This window comes from Physeter macrocephalus, chromosome 18, assembly GCF_002837175.3.
Source record: "Physeter macrocephalus isolate SW-GA chromosome 18, ASM283717v5, whole genome shotgun sequence".
NCBI lineage: Eukaryota > Metazoa > Chordata > Mammalia > Artiodactyla > Physeteridae > Physeter > Physeter macrocephalus.
In genome coordinates this window covers 88,402,779-88,428,414 of record NC_041231.1, presented here as the reverse complement: position 1 = coordinate 88,428,414, position 25,636 = coordinate 88,402,779, and the positions used below count along the sequence as shown (strand labels likewise).

The following is a 25,636-nucleotide window of genomic DNA, read 5'->3' as shown; positions in this document are numbered from 1 at the left end:
AAAGAAGGGACTTCCCTGTGGTGCAGTGGTTAAGAATCAGCCTGCCAATGCAGGCGGCATGGGTTCGATCCCTGGTCCAGGAGGATCCCACATGCCACAGAGCAACTAAGCCTGTGTGCCACAACTACTGAGCCTGCGCTCTAGAGCCCACGAGCCACAACTACTGAGCCCACGTGCCACAACTACTGAAGCCCGTGCGCCTGGAGCCCGTGCTCCGCAACAAGAGAAACCACCGCAATGAGAAGCCCATGCACAGCAACGAAGACCCAATGAAACCAAGATAAATTAATTAATCAATTAAATTTAAAAAAGAAAGGAAAAGATTGTGGAACCCAGTAAGCGTTAGAGAAGGAGATCAAGAATATTCTTGAGACTACTTCTCCCCTGGACTCCTTGGTAGTCTGTCAGTTGGAGAGTTTCGTGGCCGTCCCCTCGCCTCCTCCAGCCCCGCAGAACCCTACAAGTCTCAGTCATGCATGAGTGCATCTCCATCCACGTTGGCCAGGCTGGTGTCCAGATCGGCAATGCCTGCTGGGAGCCCTACTGCCTGGAACACGATGGCCAGATGCCAACTGACAAGACTACTGGGGGAGGAGATGACACCTTCAACAACTTCTTCAGTGAGACAGGTGCTGGCAAGCATGTGTCCAGGGCAGTGTTTGTAGACCTGGAACCCACGGTCATTGATGAAGTTCGCACTGGCACCTACTGCCAGCTTTTCCACCGTGAGCAGCTCATCACAGGCAAGGAAGACGCTGCCAATAACTACGTCCTAGGTCACTATAACATTGGCAAGGAGATCGCTGACCTCGTCTTGGACCGAAATCGGAAACTGGCTGACCAATGCACAGGTCTTCAGGGCTTCTTGGTTTTCCACAGCTTTGGTGGGGGAACTCACCTCCCTGCTGATGGAACATCTCTCTGTCGATTATGGCAAGAAGTCTAAGCTGGAGTTCTCCATTTACCCAGCCCCCCAGGTTTCCACAGCTGTAGTTGAGCCCTACAATTCCATCCTCGCCATCCACACCACCCTGGAGCACTCTGATTGCGCCTTCATGGTAGACAACGAGGCCACCTATGACATGTCGTAGAAACCTCGATATTGAGAGCCCAACATACACTAATCTTAACTGCCTCGAGCCAGATTGTGTCCTCCATCACTGCTTCCCTGAGGTTTGATGGAGCCCTGAATGTTGATCTGACAGAATTCCAGACCAACCTGGTGCCCTATTCCCGCATCCACTTCCTTCTGGCCACGTATGCCCCCGTCATCTCTGCTGCGAAAGCCTACCATGAACAGCTTACTGCAGCAGAGATCACCAATGCTGGCTTTGAGCCAGCCACCCAGATGGTGAAACGCAGCCCTCGCCATGGTAAATACATGGCTCGCTGCCTACTGTACCGTGGCGATGTGGTTCCCAAAGACGTCAATGCTGCCATTGCCACCATCAAGACCAAGCGTACCATCCAGTTTTTGGACTGGTGCCCCACGGGCTTCAAAGTTGGCATAATTAATAGCCTCCCACTGTGTTACCTGGTGGAGACCTGGCCAAAGTACAGCGAGCCGTGTGAATGCTGAGCAACACCACAGCCATCGCTCAGGCCTGGGCTCGCCTGGACCATAAGTTTGACCTGATGTATGCCAAGCATGTCTTTGTTCACTGGTACGTGGGTGAGGGCATGGAGGAAGGAGAGTTTTCTGAGGCCCGTGAGGACATGGCTGCCCTTGAGAAGGATTATGAGGAGGTTAGAGCCGATAGCGCTGAGGGAGAAGATGAGGGTGAAGAATATTAACCTAGGGCTTCCCTGGTGGCGCAGTGGTTGAGAGTCCGCCTGCCGATAAGGGGGACGCGGGTTCGTGCCCCGATCCGGGAGGATCCCACATGCCGCGGAGCGGCTGGGCCCGTGAGCCATGGCCGCTGGGCTGGCGCGTCCGGAGCCTGTGCTCCGCAACGAGAGAGGCCACAGCAGTGAGAGGCCCGCGTACCGCAAAAAAGAATATTAACCTCTCTGCTGCAGTTTTGCCCTCTTGTCTTGGGACTGTCTTATTTGTGTTCTGTGGAGCTGTCCATTGTGGCCCTATCTTGTCAATAAAAGTGATATTAAAAAAAAAAGAATATTCTTGAGAATATTCTTCTCAAGAATATTCTGAGAATGAAAGGAACAGAGCAGGTATGGGAGCCAAATTGCAATACAAAGAGAGAAGGTGATATTGTGAGAGAGAAGATGCAAGTATTCAGAGATAGGAGGAATAATGTTATAAAAATGAAATTATAGGGCTTCCCTGGTGGCACAGTGGTTGAGAGTCCGCCTGCCGATGCAGGGGACGCGGGTTCGTGCCCCGGTCCGGGAGGATCCCACGTGCCGCGGAGCGGCTGGGCCCGTGAGCCGTGGCCGCTGAGCCTGCGCGTCCGGAGAAAAAAAAAAAAAAAAAAAAAAAAATGAAATTATATTTGTATAATTTAATAGAAGGTAAAATAGCTCCTTGACAAGAAAGAACAACGGGAAGCACTGTGCTATACAAATTCTACTTGGAATGTGTTATGCAGCCATTTATCATAACCCATCAGGATCACTGAAATACAAATGGTGTTCTTTTTATTAGCTGTGGTTGTCTTCCGTGTCAAAAACCATTCAGATTGTGTTTGCATTACATCCTAACAGGAAAATCAATCCGTTCGCTAGATGAGCATTAGCAATGAAACACAGCAGGGCTTCCCAATGTACAATTTACCTGGTTTGTTGGACCAGATTTTCCTCCCTTGTAGATATATGACCCTTTTTTGGAAAGGTTTGTCCTTATTCGGCTTTCATTCGCATGACTACACTAGCGTTTCACCGCAACCCTATTTGTTCTCAGAATTTCGGGTAAAAAAGTTCCATCTTGGAATATGTTCAAGAAAATGAATCAGAGGAACTGCCAGAAGAACTGAATGACAACATTTTCACACCTGTTCTATAGCCCCATGCTGACCAATATGGTAGCCATAGCCACATGTGGCTATTTAAATTTAAATGTAAATTAATGGAACTTTAATAAAATTAAAAATTCAGCTCCCCAGTTGTACCAGCCACCCTTCAAATGTTCAGTTGTCACATGAGACTACTTCCTTAAAGAGTGCAGATACAGAGCATTTCCATTATTACAGAAAATTCTGCTGGACAGTATTGCCACACACACACACACACACACACACACACACACACACACACTCTCTCTCTCTCTCTCTCTCTCTCACCAGTCAAGGATTATGGTAATAGAATTAAAGCTTCTATGCCATATACCACTTTGTCTTCCATTCCCTAGTTTTAATTAATTTATTATCAGGTTTTTTTAATTAAACTAATATGTGTAATTAAGATTCCCCCCTCAGGTATATATGTCAGTTGTCAATCACTGAATTAGCTACTAAGGGATGTTATAACATATCCGTCAGTAAAAAATAATTTGGGGGCTTCCCTAGTGGCGCAGTGGTTGAGAGTCCACCTGCCGATTCAGGGGACGCGGGTTCGTGCCCCGGTCCGGGAAGATCCCACATGCCGCGGAGCGGCTGGGCCCGTGAGCCATGGCCGCTGAGCCTGCGCGTCCGGAGCCTGTGCTCCGCAACGGGAGAGGCCACAACAGTGAGAGGCCCGCGTACTGCAATAAAAAATAATAAATAAATAATAATAATAATAATTTGGATGCTGCTTCTCTCGGAAGCAGGTACATAGAGTTATGAATTCAGGAGACTCCTGCATATTTTGTTCAAATGACAAGATTGATATATTTAGCAAAACTTACGGTCCGTAAACAGAGTGCTAGCATATTTGTACTTACTGGACCCTTGTATGTCAGGTCCCAACTGTGCTGATGAGGAAAGTCATTTAACTTTCCTGACACTCAGTTTCTTCAGCTGTAGAAAGGGAATTATAATACTAGTGTCATGGATTTTTTGGTAAAGATTAAGTGAGATAATGCATAGAAAAGTGTAACCTTCATAGACATGAACAGGGAATGTAACAGTAACCAGCCTGTGGTTGCAAGTCAGGTAGAGTGTTAAAGATTTTAATGACTTCTGCACCTCGATCTAGGAATTGCTTTTCCCACCAAAGAACCAGAGGTTTGCAGAAAATCCTTTCTCTTCCCACGAAGAGTGCAGAGCAGAGAGCTGATTCACAAATAATCATCAGTGGAATGCATTTTGTGAGAATATGATTTTGTGAATTTAAAAAGCTGCCTGTGGTTTATACTTATTACTATAGGGGTGGCAGACTTCATTTTGAGAGGGGACTGCTTTTTTACTTTCAGGTAGAGGGTACACACTGATAGGCTTTCATTATACACGGCAAGGCCCAGAATCCCACTATGACAATAATATAAAAACCTCTTTTTGTTGTGGATGAACACTGCTGAGCAGTGCCCCATTGGAGACTGAGGCCAAGGGGAAAATGTGTACCTCTATATACGCGCACAAAATACCCTGCTATACCTTCAGCCAAGTGGAAAGAGTTAATAAAAGCATTACGATTTAAAAATATGACTATATATAAAGCCCCATGTTGCCCAATTTATTCGTGCACCATTGTCACCCCTCATAAATCCACTTGGCCTATGGGTCCAGGAACCTCGGGCTGAATGGCAACTACTGCTCCTGTTGCACAACAACACGGAGTCATAAAACAAACAGCCTGTCTTTATTTGAACTTCTGATATTTTGTTCTTCGTGGATTTTTTGCATTCATTTTAATTTTTTAAAATATCGTGTTAAAATATTATTGACTGTGATTATTGGGCTTTTTGATGCGCCCTTAAAATCTGTGCCTTAATGAGTATTTCACTGCTTTAATCTTGGCCCTGTGACTGAGAGATTATCATGAGCTTAGCTTGAATTCTTCTATGACTGGAGCCAAGAAGAGATGCTGGAGCTGAGGCTCTTAGGACCAAGGAGAGAGTCAAGGGAACTCTTGTCTCTGTAAGAGTGGAGGAGTGACGTCACCATCATGGTGGTGGTCTCTTTATCTCTCCCCTTCAATCTACCACCAGTAAAACGTCCACAACTCAACAAAGGTGCCTCTGCCCAACACACCAGGATGCCACAGAAGCCCACACATCTGTACATTTAAAGGTGGGTGGACTGGAACTTATAGAGGAGTGGAACCAGGGGAACAGCAGAGACTGTGCCTGCAATCCCAGCCCCCAGGGCACAAGAGCTGAACCCACAGCCACAGAGAACCCAGTAACAGCAGGGGAGGCGGCACACACAACTCTGGCCTTCCAGCTACAGCGCACAGCAACTTAGAGCCACAGGTAACTGGGCAGCAGCGGCAACAGGGCCTCCTCCCTCCAGCCACTGAGGCACCCATGACTTCAGCCCTCCACCCCCCACCAGCAGCAGCAGTACCCATAAACCCAGCAACCCTAGACGGGGCAGAGGTACGCGCAACCTCACCTTCTTCCACCCCACCCTTCCCCTCTCCGCATGTCAGCAGAGCCTGCAACTCCAGAGATCCTGGACGCAGTGGAAGCACCTGCCATCCCAGTGCCTCAGGTGGCGAAGCCAGGGACACCAGCAGTAGCAAGGCACCAACGACCCCGGAGGCACAGGCAGCGACTAGGAGGGCACACCTCTGACAGAGGCAATGGTGGGTGGAAAGCGTTGACTCTCAAATAGGCAGCGCAGGTAAGAAAAACCTAAAGCTTGTGCTGTATCACCACCTACTGGAAAGTAAAAGAAAGGCCTCTAATTTCTAAACTGTTGAATCATTACAATCATGTTTAAAGAAGAAAGAAGAAAGGTGTTGGCTACTTCAAATGTGCCAGCAAAGGAGTAACTGTGGTTCTTCATGGTGCTTAGTCAGTTAACAGTGTACCACAAAAATAAAATGACGATCTTCCAGAAACCAAACTTAAAGTCACAGAATATTGATATCTGATAGAGAATTCAAAACAGCTGTCATGAAGAAACTCAGCAAGCTACAAGAAAACTCAAAGGCAGTTCAGTGAGCTCAGGAATAAAATTAATGAACCGAAGGAATACTTCACCAAAGTGATTGCAACTCTATAAAAGAACCAAACAGAAATTCTGGAGCTGAAGAACCCAATAAACAAGATGAAAAATGCATTACAAAGCACTGGAAATAGAGCAGACAATATGGAAGAGAGAATTGATGAGCTTGAAGATAGAAATCTAGAAATGATACAGGTAGAAGAGGAAAGAGAATTAAGACCTTAAAAAATGAGGAAATTCTACGGGAACTATCCCACTCTTTTAAGAAGGGCAATATTAGGATGACAGGTATCCAGGAGATGACAGGGAGAAGGGTGCAGAGAGTTGATTTAAAGAAATAATAGCTGAGAACTTCCCAAACCTGGGGAAGGAACTGGATATACAAGTCCATGAAGCTAAGAGAACACCTAATTACCTCAATGCAAAAAATCTTCTCCAAGACACATTATATTAAAATTGTCAAAAGTCAATGGCAAGGAATAAAGATGCAGACATAGAGAATGGACTTGAGGACACGGGGACGGGGAAGGGTAAGCTGTGACGAAGTGAGAGAGTGGCATGGACATATATACACTACCAAATGTAAAATAGATAGCTAGTGGGAAGCAGCCACATAGCACAGGGAGATCAGCTTGGTGCTTTGTGACCACCTAGAGGGGTGGGATAGGGAGGGTAGGAGGGAGGGAGATGCAAGAGGGAGGGGATACGGGGATATATGTATATGTATAGCTGATAGACTTTGTTACACAGCAGAAACTAACACACCATTGTAAAGCAGTTATACTCCCATAAAGATGTTTAAAAAAAAGAATTGATCTTCAGAACTAGAAAACAGCTCAAGATTCTGAAGCATCTAAAAAAAATAAGACCACATTATATAAAATATGCTATAGTTGGCAAAATCAGGTTACTATTTTGAGTCTGACTTCTTTTCTAAATTTAGTACATCTTTACATTGTCACTACATATAGAACTATATGATTCTTTGTAAATTGACATTAAATTAAAAATTGGATTCCATAAAATGTCCCTAATTGCCTAGTTCCCCTGACACTCAACACGAGGAACCACTGTTCCTGGTTTCATGTGTATCCTTCCTGAGGCTGCTATATATATATTCAAGTAAATAAATTGTTATCTTCCTCATTTTTTTTTTTTTTTTTTTTTTTTTTTTTTTTTTTTTTTTTGCTGTCCGCGGGCCTCTCCCTGGTTGGGCTCTTCCCTTTCCGGCGCCCAGGCAGGCTCAGCGGCCATGGCTCACGGGCCCAGCCGCTCCGCGGCATGTGGGATCCTCCCGGACCGGGGCACGAACCCGTGTCCCCTGCATCGGCAGGCGGACTCTCAACCACTGCGCCACGAGGGAAGCCCCTGGCTGGGACTTTTTATAGATAGCCTCTACTTAATCCTTTGCACAAGCCCATCCAAGCCATACAGGCTGTTTCTTCCAGCCCTGCACCTCCAGCCCTATCCCCTGGGAAACTACTGTACTATTTCTATCTAGTTAAGGTCATAAGGTTGAAATGGTGTGGAATTAATTTGTCTACATCTAAAATTTGGCTTGAAATGTATTTCCTTCCTATTGATACTCTTTGCATATGTACTTCCTATAAGAATCACACAAGACACCGTGGGTGGGAGTGGAAAAGAAAGAAAATTTGGGGGCTCATCAACTTTACTTGAAATGCTTTATAAGGCATGGTTTAATTTTGGGGGGGGCAGGGAGGAGAGCAGATTTTAAAAATTGTGCTCCAGCATGCTTATTTTAAGAGGGACAATTTCTTTTTTTAATTTTACGGTGAGTTTTGGGCCCTTTTAAAACTCCCAATTAAAAGAATATGACGGAAGTAAGAGGAAAATATTCTCTTTGTGAGGAACTCTGAATGGAATGCATTGTGTGAGGCCAAAGGAAAACTTCACTTGGGTAAGATTCTAATTGTATTCTTCCTTATCACGCTGGACAAGCTGACAACCTATGTTTTACTGCTCAAAAAGGAAAATAAAAGGCTTAACTTGTTCCCATTGCAGAACTCAGGAGCGCCTAAAAGCACAAGTGGAATGAAATGCTTCCTTTATATTTTCTTCTCTTTTGAAACCGTTAAGCCATTGCTTATTTGGAAACAGTCAGCGTGGCCTGCAGGATCCAGGAACAGAAGACTGACCATTTATTTATCCAATACATTAAGCATGCGATGCTAAGAACTGTACTTGCCTCGAGCTTTGCAAGGTGAGGCCCTTGCAACGTTCCATCTAGAAGCATGGCATGTATTAAAATACCTTCAGGATGAGGCAGTGGTTCTCAGCTGAGGGTAATTTTGCCTCGCTCCACCCCCCCACCCCCAGATATTTGGTTCTGTCTGGAGGCAATCCCGATTGTTGCAACTTTGGTTGGGGGTGGGGATGGGGAATGAAGCTGCTGGCATCTAGTGGGTAGAGGCCAGGGATGCTGCTAAACAGCCTACCATACACGGAACAGCCCCAATCGGCAAAGAAGTATACCACCCCAAGTGTCAACAGTGCCAAGGTAGAGCAACTCTGTGCTTTCTTCAAGGTTGAGAAGACATTGTAATTACATTATAATGTGATTAGTGTAGTGCTGTAAGTTGGATACAAGTCAGGTGCTCCAGAAGAGCAAAGAAGGAAAGATCACGTCCACTTGGAGTAATCAGAGGAGGTTTTGAGCCTTCAAGTGGGTTTCCTGTGGTCCAGGGTACCTCATTTCTCCTAAGTCTTACAGGCCATTTAGTTCCCCTAAATCTTGTATTTCTGTATTTCAGTAAATAAGTAGCTGGTGAAAATCCTTGCCTGGCCAAGTAATTCGACATCTCTGTGTCTCTGAATTCTCTGCTGGAAAATGACAGGATTCATTTAGGAGCCCCAAGCTCCTCCTGGCTTTGAGTAAGTGACAATTCTTACTCTGACCTTGTACTTGGTCACCCCAGGCCTCATAAAACACGATTCTCTGTCTTCTGTGGTTAATGTGTTCCTGTGAGTATCTGTCTCTCCCAACACGGAAATACAGCATTTTGCTTATAATTTCTAGGAATCCAGAGGTCTCCAGAAACCCATCTCTGCACCTCTAAGGGTGCATGGGCCCCAGAATAAAAATGTTTGCTCCAAAGTTTCCTGAGCAACAAAATCTTGTACTGGGTCTATCAGAGCCCTTGGAACCTGACCCAGCTGTGTTTCCAAAACTATCAAGCTCCTTCTCACATGCCACACTCATGTGTCTCTTGTTTTTCTATGATGGAATTAATTGTTTTATTTTGTTACTGCTGCTTCGCCAAAATCATTTTAGCTAATATCATGACCTTACCAAAATCCAACTCACACAGCAGATGTTCTAACCCGCCAGGATGGGCTCTCACCACTTTCTCTCAATCCTAGAGGATGTTTCTGGTGGGTTCCCTTAAGCTAAGGGAACTGCCAGTGAGTGTGTCCCTGAAGCCCTAGGGGAGAGGATCCCTGCTTGAAGGAGCTTAATAAAGACCACTAACAAAGTCTGCTGTAAGCCAGCAGGGTACACAGAATGTTACATCAGGGTATTTGTAATATTTCGTAAAAAATGACCTGGCTCTACCCAGAAGAGAGGTGCTAAGAACTGCTTTGCCACTGTGAACAGGGCCTGAAGACCCTAGAAAGGCTCAGTAAGGTACCAAGTGTGTCTATTGAACGCTTGAAATATGGCTAGTCCAAACTGAGATGTGCTGTCAGTGTAAAATACCACCAGATTGTGAATACTTAGTATAATCAAGAAATATAAATATTTCATTAATAATTTTATATTGATTACATGTTGAAATGATGATACATGGTATATATTGGGTTAAAGAAGACAGATTATTATAGTTAACTTTACCTATTTTTTTTTACTTTTTAAATGTGGCTTTTAAGAAATTTCATACTATGCATGTGCCTCAGATTTAGGTCTGCATTATATTTCTATAAGACTGTGCTGCTCTAGAACCTCAGGTATCCCCTGAAGACCAGTTTTAACCTCTGTGGAGATTCCTTTTCTATCAAATCTAAATGACCTGCTGAAGGGCTGGTACATGACCCTGAGGAACCAGCCCAGATACCTGGAACCCCTTAGATTAGGCTATCTGGAATACAATATTAATTGTTTAGTACTTGGTCTCTTAATGGGTGCTATAGATCGAATATTTGTGTCCCCCTCAAAATTCTTACACTGAAACCTGATACCTAACATGATGGTATTAGGAGGTGAGGGCTTTGGGAGGTGCTTAGGTCATGAGGATGGAGCCCTCATGAAAGGGATTAATACACTTATAAAAGAGAGCCCACAGATCTTCCTATCCCCCTCTACTATGTAAGGACACAGCAAAAAGACAGACATCTATGAGGAAGTGGGCTCTCACCAGATACCGAATCTTTCAGTGCCTTGATCCTCACTGGCCCCGCTACACTACTAATCTCCCATTGGTGCTACCACCAAAATCCCCCAGGCTCATGTGGGTGACCTCCTAAACCCAGATGGGCTCTAACACCCTGTGTGAGGCCACTGCCAACACTCCCGTGTGGGTGTTCTCCTCACCCCCTCATTGACTGCACACCCAGACACAGATGCCTTCCTGGTACTAGCTTGCTGCCCACGCCCACTCAAAGGCCTACTTCACTCTGTCTTTCATGGTGACTTTGGACTGAGTTATTCAGGAAGGCAGACAAGCAGGCAGGCACAAAGCAATTAAAATATCTTAGACAATCGGGAGCATAAACTAGCCTGTTGTATAGCTCTTTAGGACAGCCTACAAAGTTCTTTACAGTCTCATCTGGTCTACTTAGAGTGGAGTCAGGTGAGGATGTTTTAAGAGTGTGCTCTTAACGTCTCTTTAATTTGCAAGAGACACCCCTCATTGAGGGTGTCACTTGAAGCAGAATATTTACTTTCACTGATGCAAGGCCTTGTGAAAAGGAATCTTCTCTGTTTATTAAAATCAACGTGATATTTAGTATCAGAGGTAAATTTCTTTTCAAAGAAATTTCCTAAAATGACCTGAGTTCAAATCAGAGTAAGGACTGATGAAACTTGCCAAGATGGCCCATAATTTTGCAGAGGAGCAGTTGCGTAGAAAATACCCTTTCTCCAGAGTGAATTATGATATGAGGCAACACCACATCTAATAGAAAAACACTGTGAAAGAGTCTCAAAGCACTACTGAGATATAGAAAGCATTAGTCAGGTGGAAAGATATTAGAATGAAGAATTAGAAATACAAGTGACAGGGACTTCCCTGGTGGTGCAGTGGTTAAGAATCCGCCTGCCAGTGCAGGGGACATGGGTTAGGTCCCTGGTCCGGGAAGATCTCACATGCCGTGGAGCAACTAAGCCTGTGCACCACGACTACTGAGCCTGCGCTCTAGAGCCTGCGAGCCACAACTACTGAGCCCACATGCCACAAGTACTGAAGCCCGCGTGCCCAGAGCCTGTGCTCCACAAGAAGAGAAGCCACCGCAATGAGAAGCCTGTGCACTGCAACGAAGAGTAGCCCCCGCTCACCGCAACTACAGAAAGCCTGCACGCAGCAACGAAGACCCAATGCAGCCATAAATAAATAAATAATAAATAAATAAATAAATAATGCTGTGAATTCAGAACACAATGATAAAAAAAATTTTTTTAAGTACAAGTGACAACACATGGAACTATTTCGAGATAATGTATATAATCGTTTAAGGCAATGGGTTCCCAGCATATATGTAGACTGAGCAAGAAATATATATAGATAACGTGCAACGTAAATCTTCCACAATGCATAGAAACTGAATATTTTGAACATTTACTTACTTAAACTAAGAGATATAGCATTAAAAATAACAGTGGTGGGGTTTTTTAAATTGAAGTATAGTTGATTTACAATGTTGTGTTAGTTTCAGGTGTACAACAAAGTGATTTAGTTATATAGATATTATTTTTCAGATTCTTTTCCTTATAGATTATTACAAGATATTGATTATAGTTCCCTGTGCTATACAGTAGGTCCTTGTTGTTTATCTATTTTATATATAGTAGTGTGTACTGTTAATCCCAAACTCCTAATTTATTCCCCTCTCCCCCTTGGTAACCATAAGTTTGGTTTCTATGTCTGTGAGTCTGTTTCTGTTATGTAAATAAGTTCATTCATATCTTTTTTTAGATTCCACATATAAGTGATGTCATATGATATTGTCTTTCTCTGTCTGACTTACTTCACTTAGTATACTAATCTCTAGGTCCATCCACATTGCTGCAAATGGCATGATTTCGTTCTTTTTTACGACTGAGTAATATTCTAGTGTGTGTGTGTGTGTGTGTGTGTGTGTGTGTGTGTATGTATGTATATGTGCAACATCTTCTTTATCCATTCACGTGTCGATGGACACTTAGGTTGCTTCCATGTCTTTGCTATTGTAAATAGTGCTGCTATGAACATTGGGGTGCATGTATCTTTTCAATAAATTTTCTCCTTTTCTGGATATATGCCCAAGAGAAGGATTGCTGGATCGTATGGTAACTTTATTTTTAGGTTTTGTGTTTTTTTTGGCTGCACCATGTGGCATGCAGGATCTTAGTTCCCTGACCGGGGATCAAACCCATGCCCCCTGCATTGGGAGCGCAGTCTTAACCACTAGACCACCAGGGAAGTCCCTATTTTTAGTTTTTTAAGGAACCTCCGTACTCTTCTCCATAGTGGCTGCACCAATTCACATTGCCAACAACAGTGTAGGAGGGTTCTTATGGGTTTTTTTTTTTTCTGGCTATCAAAGTGACATTCACTATAGAAAATACAATAGAGCACAAAGAAAAATGTAGCAATCACATGTATATCTACCACTCAGCTTAACTTCTTATTAATATTTTGGTATATTTCCTTTAGATCATATTGTTTGCTTTAAAAATAGGATCATAGGATACACGCTTGGACTTTTTCACAAAGATACATGTCACAAACATTTTCCCATAACATTGGATACACTATGACATAATTTTAATGGTTATGTAATATTTTGTTGTACAGATGCACCATAATTTATTTAACCACTTTTCTGTTGTTCGGTATTTTAGTGGTTTCCAATTTTGGCTCTTAGAAATAATGTTGTAATTAACATTTGTATATAAGTGTTTTCTCACATCTGTGATTATTTCCTCAGGATAAACTTTTAGCAGTGGAAATTGAGTTGCTGGAGCAAAGTGTGGTACAAAATCATGTTGCTATCATAATTTAAATTACATATAAGTCAATAGGATATGCAGAAAAGAGTAATATACTTTCATGAAGTATGTGAGAGCTTCTTATAAATAGAATTGACGTATTTTTTAGCATTTTGGTTGGACTGTGTGCTTAATGATCCCTGGGAAAATTAAAGAACAGACTGTCCCTCAACAGTCTCAGAAAAGCAGAATTGCTAGTTTGATCCTAGCTCCAAAGGCTTCCCCTAGGCTTTTGTGGTAATAAAGGAATTATTGCCTAATATCACACCGGCAGAACAAATAGTAAAATATTTATTTTGGAATATCTGCTTTCTCTCTGGCAGGGATTTGGAATTTTAAAATCTTCTCTCAAATATTCCAGAACCACAAAATACAATAAGCTTTGAATTAAGAATTAATTGGGCTTTTCTTTCCCCTACTGTTTGTTCAATTTTTAAGAGAAAAAAAAAAAGTGCTGTACAGAATACAGTTAACTCTTAACTCTTATTCTTGAATAATATTAATGTGTGCCGCTTCCTGGACGTTGGGGACTGGACCAGATGACCTCTTGAGATCCTTTCCAGCTCAGTATGTAAATCCAACTTTTATATTCAATGAGCTTTAGCTTGGAGAACTTATCACCCACTGCTCAGTCAAGCCCTTTCCTCTTTACCGCACATTTTCTTTGTGCTTTAAGTTTCCTTTTATGCTCACAGAGGGTGTCTGCCAACCACCATTGCTGTAATTATGTCAATGTTTTTACATGAGCATTAACCTAACAATGAAGGTTACAGGAGCAGAATGCCAAGTTCAGTAATGCTTATAGTCATGAGTATGGAACATTCTTAGAACATTAACAAAGATGTTAAAGTCTTGATTTAAGATCTGATGTAATATGATTATACTTGAGAGTACAAGAGAAATTCTCAAATGCTTAAGCTTTGAAGTGCAAAGGAAAGTCAGTGCTCTTTTTCACACAAAACCTCCTACAGAAAGATGAAAGAAAACCCATCACAATGTTATATATTTTTTATCCTCTCTGGTTCACTAAACTATAGTTTTACAATTTAACACAATTCTTGTCTTCTATATGAGTCTATTGCTCTAACATACTCTGTAAATGATTTACGTTCGTTTATTTGGTTAAGCTTCTAGTTGCTGCTGGTTGGGGTGTGTGTGTCTGTGTTAGAGTCTGTGTCAAGCACTGTGAAGGTCACCTAATGGCTGAACCCCAATATCCATGCCCCACTTAACCTTTTCCAATAGTCCCCACTTACACTGCAGATCCATTGTTACCCTCAAATATCCCACTTCAGGGCAGGAACAAATGACACGTACTGGGCCAAAGAGGACATTCTGCTGTACTGACTACAGTGATTAGATCAGAGACGGGCCTTGGTCTTAGCCAATAGTGAATTTCAGGACTATTATTGACACTTCTGAAACATGTTTCCTTCTCTCTGTGTAGTGTAGGACATAAAGTTAGAATTGTTATTGTTACTTTGCCACCGTATAGGATGCTAACCTCAGAATCAATCCAACACACCAAGAAGGGAAAACTGAGAAAATTAGAGAACTGTAACCCTGATTGATCCACACCTTAAGGAATACATTCCCTTTGTTGTGTAATGCAGTTTGAATTTCTGTTACTTGTAACTGGAAATATCCTAACTGATGCAGAATCTCTGAAGTGGTTATGGCTTTGGGAAGCATGCAGGAAGCCAAATGGTTCTGACCTTCTTCTTCTAGAACCTACTAGTTAAAGAAAAGAGGGAGACGCAAGAGGGAAGAGATATGGGAACATATGTATATGTATAACTGATTCACTTTGTTGTAAAGCAGAAACTAACACACCATTGTAAAACAGTTATACTCCAATAAAGATGTTTTTAAAAAGTAAATTAAAAAAAAATTAAAAAAATAAAGAAAAGATTAAGGGGAAGTACGGAGAGAGAAGACCCCCACCACACACACACACACACACACACAAAGTTTAGGTCTGCTCTGGTTCCTCCCCATTCCTTGGACATGGTCCTACATGGCTTTTGATTAAGAGCTTGGCAGTTTTTGTCTCCTTAGTCTTGAAAGAGTGCAGCATATTCTGCCCTGCTCTTTGGAGATTCTGAGCTTATCTATTTAGCCTCCTTCTCTCAATAGCTTCAAATATGGAAGAAGTCTTGAGGGGTAGACCAGCTATATATTAAAGATGGGTTCCCTCCCTCTAGCATTATCTAGGAGTTTGCCTCTAGATAATGCGGAATTGAAGAAGACTTCATTCTGCTGATCCAAACCCAGCCTCTCAGCTTCCTTCACACAACCCCAGAACCCAGCAGATGTCTCCTGCCGCTCTTCAAATGTCCAGCGTGTCATACCAGCCATGCACAAAACTTCACTGGTTTCTCTTTCCTCCAGCAGAGTCCCACTGTATAGGCTAAACCCAATCATCTGGTTTGCATTGCTCTCACAGCTCTCTGTACCTAAAAAGACATGCTTTTGTCATTCATCCAGTTTTTCTGATTGCTGCACAGAAGCACTGTGCAGCCGTGACCTGTTTCATTCTACTTGAAAGTGGAGGACCGCTTGTGGGTAACATCTTAATGTATTTAGGATGGGAGTTCAAGAAGTGGTCCTTGAACTTCTACCCAACTAGCTACTTGACCTTGGCAAATTCGCTTAACATCTCTTAGGGATGATAATGGCTACTTCTTCGGATTCTTATATGGATCAAGAGAAATAATATCTATACAAAGCACTTTCAAGGAAAAAATTCTTTAAATAAAAGGCAGTCTTTTTTTTTTTTAATTATTATTTATTTATTTATTTTTGGCTTGGTTGGGTCTTCGTTTCTGTGCGAGGGCTTTCTCCAGTTGCGGCAAGTGGGCGGCCACTCTTCATCGCTGTGCGCGGGCCTCTCACTGTCGTGGCCTGTCTTGTTGCGGAGCACAGGCTCCAGACGCGCAGGCTCAGCAGTTGTGGCTCACGGGCCCAGTTGCTCCGCGGCATGTGGGATCTTCCCAGACCAGGGCTCGAACCCATGTCCCCTGCATCGGCAGGCAGACTCTCAACCACTGCGCCACCAGGGAAGCCCAAAAGGCAGTCTTTTTAAAATTCATTTATTCATTCATTCAAAGACACTTATTGAACACTTAATATATGCCAGACATTTTGCTAGGAGCAGGTGGGTGAAAATGAATGAATAAGACTTGGAAACCTGGTCTCACAAGAAGCTCACAATTCTAGTGGGGAAGGTGAATATGTAATTCAGTAACAGAAGTGCATCACGTAATCATAGACATAGGTATAAGGTAAAATGGCATAGAGAAAGGAATCATTCCTTATATTCTGCTGGGGTAGGGATGTTATGAAAGGCTTCCCAGAGAAATTGAGGTTTTAGCTGAATTCTTATGTTCACCAATAGTTTACAGAAAGAAAAAGAATACATCTCAATTGGCTGTTGTGTTGTTGCCTCTTATAACGTCATGACTCAAAAGCAATTTGAAGAATATGTAATAATTGATTTAAACTGATTTTAAGCAATCATTTAAATAATGTCAGGCCTATCAGTCCATACAGAAATTGAGTGTGATGCAAATGTTAAGATTTTCAAACAATTGAAAGGACTGTGGAAATGAGAATATCATCTTCCGTTAGTTCCAGAACGTCCTGGTAATATTTATTGCAGTTGCATTGAGAGGCTTTGCCTATTAAAGACTACTGGTTATCCAATATCTCTTGAAATACATGATTTCCAGAAAGACATCTATTCAAAACCTTTTTTTAAAACCATATAATGAAACAACCAATGAAAAATAGCAATCTACTTCACAGCAAAGTTGAAAAATATGTGAAAGGAGGTAAAAGTGCACTATGAGAAATTCCTTTTCTGAAATGTCTAATGTCATTTAAGAATACTTTGCCCTTAAGCAATTCTTCATATTGCCCAAGAATATAATTTATATTTCTATGAAGAAAAGTGAAAGACATTTATTACCAGAAACAGCAAACAGCAATCGCCATTCATTTGCTTGAGATTGTGTTTCACAAGGAAACGTTTAAATGTGTGTAGCTATTCTCTTATGTTGAAGTGTTTTAAATGTTTTTAAAAGTAAATAATATTTTGTTCACAGAGACACTAGGTAACCAAAATATCATAATTATTAATAAGCCAATATGTCATGATATCAATAACTGTTAAAAAACAAAAACCATCATATTTCTGACATGATAAAATACATCGATGAAATCAGGGTTGTACATCCATATAGAATGTGGTGGTTGAAATTAATTTCACACAGTTTATAAAACTCAAGACTATTTTTGGTTTCTCTGATTTTTGCCAGAATCAACATGTCATGAATGAGTATCTATGTGAAAGAAAAGAGATGAAAAATTCCTTTACAGATGCTTCACTTGAAATGTTTAGGGATTTAGCTAATTTATACTCACTTTTTTTTAACTGTATGCAGATTTCTGATATCATTAGTTCTGTGTCAGTCATTTCTTTTATTTGAATAAATTCACTATGTATAACTTTTGTTTTTTTTAAAAAATGATTTTATGTAAGTACATTATCTTCATGGTATATTAAGGGGAAATATTAGGCTATGAGCTTATTTTTGTGAAATATATTAAGTAAGTTTAGAAAAGTAGTTTGGAACAGGTACTAGTTGCACAGAAGGATCACCTTAAGACTTTTTAAAAATCCAATAACCAGACCCCACCTCAGTTCGATTAAGTCAGAATCTGGTTGGGGATCCCAGGCACCTACTTCAAAAGCTCCCCACGCGGGGCTTCCCTGGTGGCGCAGTGGTTGAGAGTCCGCCTGCCGATGCATGGGACACGGGTTCGTGCCCCGGTCCGGGAAGATCCCACATGCCGCGGAGCGGCTGGGCCCATGAGCCATGGCCGCTGAGCCTGTGCGTCCGGAGCCTGTGCTCCGCAACGGGAGAGGCCACAACGGTGAGAGGCCTGCGTACCACAAAAAAAAGCTCCCCACGTGATCCTAATTACAGCCAAAGTTGAGAATTACTGATTTAGAGATACATACACACACACACACACACACACACACACTTGCAGTAGAGCTACCTGTGATGTGGTTTATGGGAAATTGTATATTCTTTTTGCTTATTTGTGTTGTCTGCAATAAACATGTACATTTTCTACAATAAACATGTAATTGAACGCATATAACTTGAAAAGCAATAAAAATTGGATGGAATGATGGATAGAGGAAGGATGAGAGGGAGGGAGTGGAGAAGGAGAAAAAGAAAGAAAGGGAGGAAGGAATAAAGGAGGAAGGGAGGAAGGGAAGGAGGGAGGAAAGTTTTTAAATTAAATTGAACCTGCATCAACACAGCAAGCACTTGCGGTAACAGGGAGAGGAAACACACATGGTGTCCTGCTGTCCTCACAAGTGGCTAAAAATGCTTTAGGAGCGTAAGAGTGAGTTGAAGCAGGAGCTATCATCTGCTGAGTCTCTATCATGTGTCAGTGCTTTATTTTTTATCCCATTTAATCCCAATACCTACCCTGCAGGGCTGATACATAATCTTTCTTTCACAGATGGGGACATGGACTCTCAGAGAGCTGACGTGTCGTACTGAGTCTAGTATTTGAATCCTGCGTGAGCCCAACCCACTACCCCTTCATAAGCGTTGGGCACAAGGTATTTTTCCGTTGTGTGTCTAACAGCTGTGACTCTTGTTTTTTCACTTCTGTGGAGAATTAATACCTTTTCAAAGCTTTTTAGGTGTCACTTCTTCTGCCAAGACCCACCTCCCGTTGCTTACCCTTGGATGACCACAGATGCTTCACTGGGCGAACTTGACAAACGGCTTTGTTAGGCAAATTGTCCCAACCTTCTACTGAAGAACAGTTGCTACCACTTCATAATTATGCCCAACAATACATTAAAAAACCCACCCAGCTTCCTCTGTAAACATGGATGGGCCAGAGTATTGTCACTGTGTGCTAAATGCATGATAATTTTGCTGTCAGCTAGCATGATTTGACAGCTGCCAGCGGTAGATGATAAACAACAAAAAGAAAAAGAGGATCTAAGTGGCAAAAGTTACAGAAGCCAGAGAGAGTCAGGCAAGAGAAAGATATAGTTTAGATATGTCAGCTCTAATAAGTAAATTAGTCATGTAAAATAGCACGTCGATCAAGTTTTTTAAATAAATGAACCCATGGAGCCCGAGTCTCATTTTCACATACCTTTTAATGCCACTGCTACATACATCTACATTGCAGTATTATGTATTTTAGATTAAAGGAAAATGTTTCCGTTTCAAATGAGAGCATTCTAATTTCCTCCTGACTTTGTTCTTCATTACCTCCCCTAAGTTTCCATTAGACAAAATCAAATACAATTAAAATTCACCATATTTATTGGCTTACTTTATTTACTGGTTGGTAACCCCACGTAACTTAAGGGCATAGAGGTAGCCCAAATAACCTCAAAGGCAGGGCTGGTTTACTTGCTCAAATAGTCGCAGATGCTCAAGATGGTGTCTGGTACTTTGGCCATAAGCATCTTCATTGTAGACATCTTTGCTGCAAGGATTTTTGCCGCAAAACAATGGCCATGAGGCAATTTTGCCATAAAAGATAAAATAGAAAAGCGGGGCACTAAAAAGGACATAACGAAACAGGAAAAATGAATAGCAAAATTTAAAAGACTTTATGGCAAAATACAAAATATTTGAATACATTTAAAATGTGTGTTGATTCATGGCAATACTGCACAAATAACTGATTTTATTTTGGGGTTGTACCTAAACATTTGTCCTCCAAGTCTTTTGTTCAGAATATTTAATCACACACTTTTTTTTGATTGTTGAATTATTTTTCTCTTCATTCCAAACCGTACGTTTTCATTTTCACTAAAATTTCCTCCTTCATTAAGACAGGTATCAGTTTCCAAACACTACTATGCATATTTGTAACTGAGCTTTTTATTGCGACGTGAAAGCATCTACACGGTTGTTTGTTGTTTGTTGTTCTTGGTATACGGTCACATGTCCGTTGAGAGACGTTCCAATTTTTTAGAGAAATGTGGGTTCGTTCAATTCTGCACCTTTGAGGTACTCAGCCTCTTTCTCCTCCAATGTGGTGTGTTTCAAAGTAAGAAACCAATTCTTGGGGGCAATCCATCAATATCTGTCAGCTCAATAAAGCTATCAATAACATCACTAACTGGAAGAAATGCTAATGCATTTCAACCAGTTGAAACCAAACTGTCAGACCAAACTGTTAACCACTTATTTAATCTTTTACGGCAAAACTGCCCTACGGTCAATTAGTTTCATGGCTGAAATGTTTGCAGCAAAAACGCTTGGGGCAGGGCTTCCCTGGTGGCGCAGTGGTTGAGAGTCCGCCTGCCGATGCAGGGGATACGGGTTCGTGCCCCGGTCCGGGAAGATCCCACATGCCGCGGAGCGGCTGGGCCCGTGAGCCATGGCCGCTGAGCCTGCGCGTCCGGAGCCTGTGCTCCGCAGCGGGAGAGGCCACAACAGTGAGAGGCCCGCGTACCGCAAAAAAAAAAAAAAAAAAAAAAAAAAAAAAAATGCTTGGGGCAAAGATACCTATGGCAAAGGTGCTTATGGGGAAAGTACCTAGAGCCACTTGATGTGGCATCCTCAACCAATTGGCCTTCCCTCTGATCACACCTGACATGTGTCTTCCAAGTGGCTTTCCTTGAACAGGACGGAATGAAGGAGAGAATATTAGCTCTGGAGTCAGGCTGTTCCGAGTTCGAACGCTAGCACTACCATTTATTGATTATGTGAGCTTGATAAAGTTGTTTAGTTTCTCTGAGTCTTAGTGTCTACATTTTGAAAGTTGGGATAAAATGTTTCCCACGTTCTTCTTAGGAAAATTTCAAGACTGGATACATATCAAGTGCCTGGCCCAGTGCTTAATACAGGGTAGGCACTTAACAAATGTTAGCTCATACCCACACTTGATTATCATTAGCATTGCCCCCAACACACTCTGCCTGCAGCATGCTATTATCACGATGGTGGTTCTCTCTGGATATTATACTGTATCCTCCAGGAAACTACATGCTCACTGGAAGTGGGGACAGTACCCAATCTTTTGTAAAGTTCACGTAAGCCTGAGCTCCATTGATGGGCGATAACCAATGGACTTGACTAACCAACCTTTCAACCAGGTGTAAGTTGGGTGTATGACTAGGACAGAGTTAATCAATATCAATTGGCTATTGAAACACTTTGTTCAGAAAGCCTGGCAATGGCTATTGCATTTTTTAGCTCTAGCAAAGTATTTTCCAGTAGTCAATAAAAATATAGAGTTTTAAACCATTGAAATCAACACACACTGGGAAGCAACATTTGAAAATGTATACTCTGCTAAGACAGAGAGTCATTTACGAAAGGCCATTGATTTTCGATTCAACACGTGAGCCCAGGCTACCCTACAGGGAAATATTATGTGGCCCATTCGTAGATAAAACTACATCATTAAAAAAATATATTTTTTTTCACAATAAAACTTTATATACAGAAACAAGCAACAAGCTGGATTTGGTCCATGAGCCATACTTGACTGTCCCTCCCCAACCCCCCACCTGTTCTAGATTATCTCTTTGTTCACAAAAGCTTTCTCCAAAAAGGGTTTGAGGGGCTTCCCTGGTGGCACAGTGGTTGAGAGTCCGCCTGGTGATTCAGGGGACGTGGGTTCGTTCCCCGGTCTGGGAAGATCCCACATGCCGCGGAGCGGCTGGGCCCGTGAGCCATGGCCGCTAAGCCTGCGCGTCTGGAGCCTGTGCTCCGCAATGGGAGAGGCCACAACAGTGAGAGGCCCACGTACCCCAAAAACATAAAAAAAGGGTTTGATATTATTGATTTTTTTTCTACTAACTAAATCTTAATTATGTTCAAGTTTACCCTCCCTGAGTTTGCACCCAGGGCAACATAGTGGGAATTTGGGATCTTTCTAAAGCTACAAGCCACAGAGAATCTCTTGGTTTACTACCATAGATGCTTGTCACGTCCATTGTGCGGAATTCTACATCATTAAAAAAAAAGTTTGATGCTTCCTTGGATGGGATCCAAGACAAATATGCCTTAGAGCATATTGCCCCCTAAGTTTCACAGTCTTCCAGACGCAACATGTTATTTTGCAGTCTTAGAGGTAAGTCCTGAAATATCTGCCACCTGAAAAATATTCCCTGATCTATAATATAAAGCTGTGTGTGCCATGAGGGAAAGATCATGCCTTATTCATCTCAGCAGCCTTTGCAGATCAGAGTATATAGTACCGTGAATTCATTAGGTGCTAAATAACTGTGGGTTAAATTGAACTAATTCGAGCAGGTATGTTTGAGGGCAGAAATAATTAGTGGACTGAAGAAATACTTTACTTTTTACATTAAAAGTGATTCTCATCGTCTTACTGCAGCTGAGAATCAGTCATGAGCACAAGCTGATCTCTTTCAAGGCTGGGATAATTTGCACCAGTTAGAAAGCTTGTTAATTATGTGTGGAGGTTTGGATAGAGTTGTGCATATTTCGAATTAAATTCCTCCTAAATATTCTTGCCTGTGAATATTTCTCCCCCAATTGCTGTTTTCAGTTTCAAGTACTTCAAAATACAAACAGGGTTTAAATCAAGCTGCAAAAATATGAACTATAAACTGGTATTTGGAAAAGCCAGGCTTCTCCATTTATGCACCCAAAAAAGGAATGATCGAACAACATTCCAAATGGGAGTCATCACCTGTACAGATCGCTTTAAGGAGTTAGCTAAACAGCCCATTCTATGAACTGGTCAAGAGATAAATTAGATACGTTGCTAATTACTGTGTTGTCCGGTGGCTGCAAAAAAAAAAAAGAAAAAAAAAAAGAAATCAAAGAGTGAGGGGGCTTCCCTGGTGGCGCAGTGGTTGAGAGTCCGCCTCACGATGCAGGGGACACGGGTTCGTGCCCCGGTCCGGGAAGATCCCACATGCCGCGGAGCGGCTGGGCCCGTGAGCCATGGCCGCTGAGCCTGCGCGTCCGGAGCACGGGAGAGGCCACGGCAGTGAGAGGCCCGCGTACCGCAAAAAAAAGAAAAGAGTGAGGGAACAGTTACTGCCTACTGAATTAGTGAAAATGTAAAAAGCTATGATATTCAGTGCCAGTAGAGTTTTAGTAAAACTGGTGCTCTTGGGCATGGCTGACAGCAATAACAATGATACCTTTCTAAAGCAATTTGGGAAGGCACAAAAAAATGTTCCTAGCTTCTGATCCAAACTTCTGGGACTTTATCCCGAGAAACTTGTCCAAACATGAACAAAAACTATCTGCATGAACATGTCTGTTGCAGTATAATTCATACTGATAGGAAATGAGAAGTGACAATAGGGCAATGTTTAAGGCAATGCTTAATGTTACAGTGTACCTCCTCTATGGAATGTTAATGTCAAGAACAATTATGGAATCCATAGCAATATCGAAAAATACTTGGAGAATGTTGACCAAAAATTGTAGGGATGGGCTTCCCTGGTGGCGCAGTGGTTGAGAATCCTCCTGCCAATGCAGGGGACACGGGTTCGATCCCTGGTCTGGGAAGATCCCACATGCTGCGGAGCAACTAGGCCCGTGAGCCACAACTACTGAGCCTGCGCGTCCGGAGCCTGTGCTCCGCAACAAGAGAGGCCGCAATAGTGAGAGGCCCGCGCACCACGATGAAGAGTGGCCCCCGCTTGCCACAACTAGAGAAAGCCCTTGCATCGAAACGAAGACCCAACACAGCAAAAATAAATAAATTAATTAATAAACTCCTACCCCCAACATCTTCATAAAAAAAAAAAAAAAACTGTAGGGACTTCGGTGGAGGTCCAGTGGTTAAGACTCCACATCTCCACTGCAGGGGGCACGGGTTCAATCCCTTGTTGGGGAATTAAGATCTCTCATGCCTCAAGGTGCGGCCAAAAAAGAAGAAAAAATAGAAAATGGTAAAATATGAAGTTTTGTTTTGGTATAGAAACAGCTATGTAATCAGTGCACATATTTCAAAAAGAGTAGCCAAAGATACACCAAAAATGGTGACAGTTGCTTTGTTAGAAATATAACACTATGAGAGTATAGATAATTTAAATGTGTTTTCTATTCCCTGAATATTGGCTATTGTGGTTATATTTAATAAATTGAAAATACAAACAAAATGAGATCTTCAGAGAAGGAAATTAACTACCTTTTCCTGTTTCTTCTTCCAGTAAGTAATAAACTTAGGTGTCAGTGAAATCTTCCTTAATTCCAACCCGCATTTCTTATGCTGTGGCTTAAGTATATTTTTCCTTGGAATTAAGATTTCCATCCTCTGTATTTGTTATTTTAGTCAAGGGTACTATAGCTCCATGGTAAAGTTTTTTCAGTTCTTTCTATTTCCTTGAGGTTGCATGCAGGTGTGTTTGGTACAGGAAGTTTAAACTATAAATGTATATATATATATATATATATATATATATATATATATATATTTAACCTAATGAAGGACTTTCTTTTTGAAAGCTTATTTGACCCTCAGCTGGCTTTGCTACAATCTAATGGCTGTTCACTGTAATTCTAAAATTCCATGGTTGTTCTCTAGCCTCTTTCAGGGCTTATTATTCTAAAGAGGAAAGAACAAAATAGTCCCCTTTAAGATTAAACCAGGGACATGGTCTTTCTTGTACTTGAGTGCCCTTGTCTGTTCCAAGAAAAAAAAACTGATGCTATTTCAGCTTTCCTCATGTGATTAAAAGAATTCAAACTTTTATGGTTGTACACAGGAATGTCACCAAACTCCCTCTTTCCTTTCGAGTTGTGGAAATGTTAGCTGCATTTGAGGGAAACTAAAATATCCAAGATCTTATTCTTTCAGGACCCATCCTGATGGTGGCATTTGCTATGTTGCCCATGGATGTCTCTTTCGTTCCACAGAAAAACATACCTGCCAGTGATGGTTCAAGATGTGTTCCTCAGCTGTCACATGTGTACTCATATTGTATAATTAAGAACCCAGATTCAAGTACTAACTCTTTCACTTACTAGATGTATACCGTTCGTCAAACAAAACAAAACAAGAAGCTCTCCTTTCCTATTCCTTGTTAGTCAAAGTGGATAAGATTACCTAAAAAAGATGAATTTTTTTAAGTGCCATAAGAGGTTTTGGTGGGATTTAAAAATTTTTTTTTTATTTTTTGGCCATGCCACGTGGCATGTGGGACCTTAGTTCCCCCACCAGGGATTGAACCCATGCCCCCTGCAGTGGAAGCATGGAGTCTTAACCACTGGACCGCCAGGGAAGTCCCTGGTTTTGGTGTTTTTTAAAAAAGCTTTCATGATGAAGTGTTCTATGATGTAAAATGTATTATGCAATTGTATGTATATATTAGTGTGTGTGTGTATCGAAGGCATGAATAAGATGATGTTATATAATCGATTGGCAGGGAAATATATAATACTTG

General features: G+C 41.9%; 1 protein-coding gene and 1 pseudogene across 3 annotated transcripts in view; one reads left to right on the top strand and one right to left on the bottom strand.

Annotated features, from left to right (window-relative positions):
• LOC102977564 (cytidine monophosphate-N-acetylneuraminic acid hydroxylase) overlaps positions 1–25,636 on the bottom strand; it is a 295,804-nt gene that overhangs the window by 142,507 nt on the left and 127,661 nt on the right. The gene's annotated exons all lie outside the window — the stretch shown is intronic.
• Positions 377–1,794, top strand: LOC102977281 (tubulin alpha-1C chain-like; annotated as a pseudogene).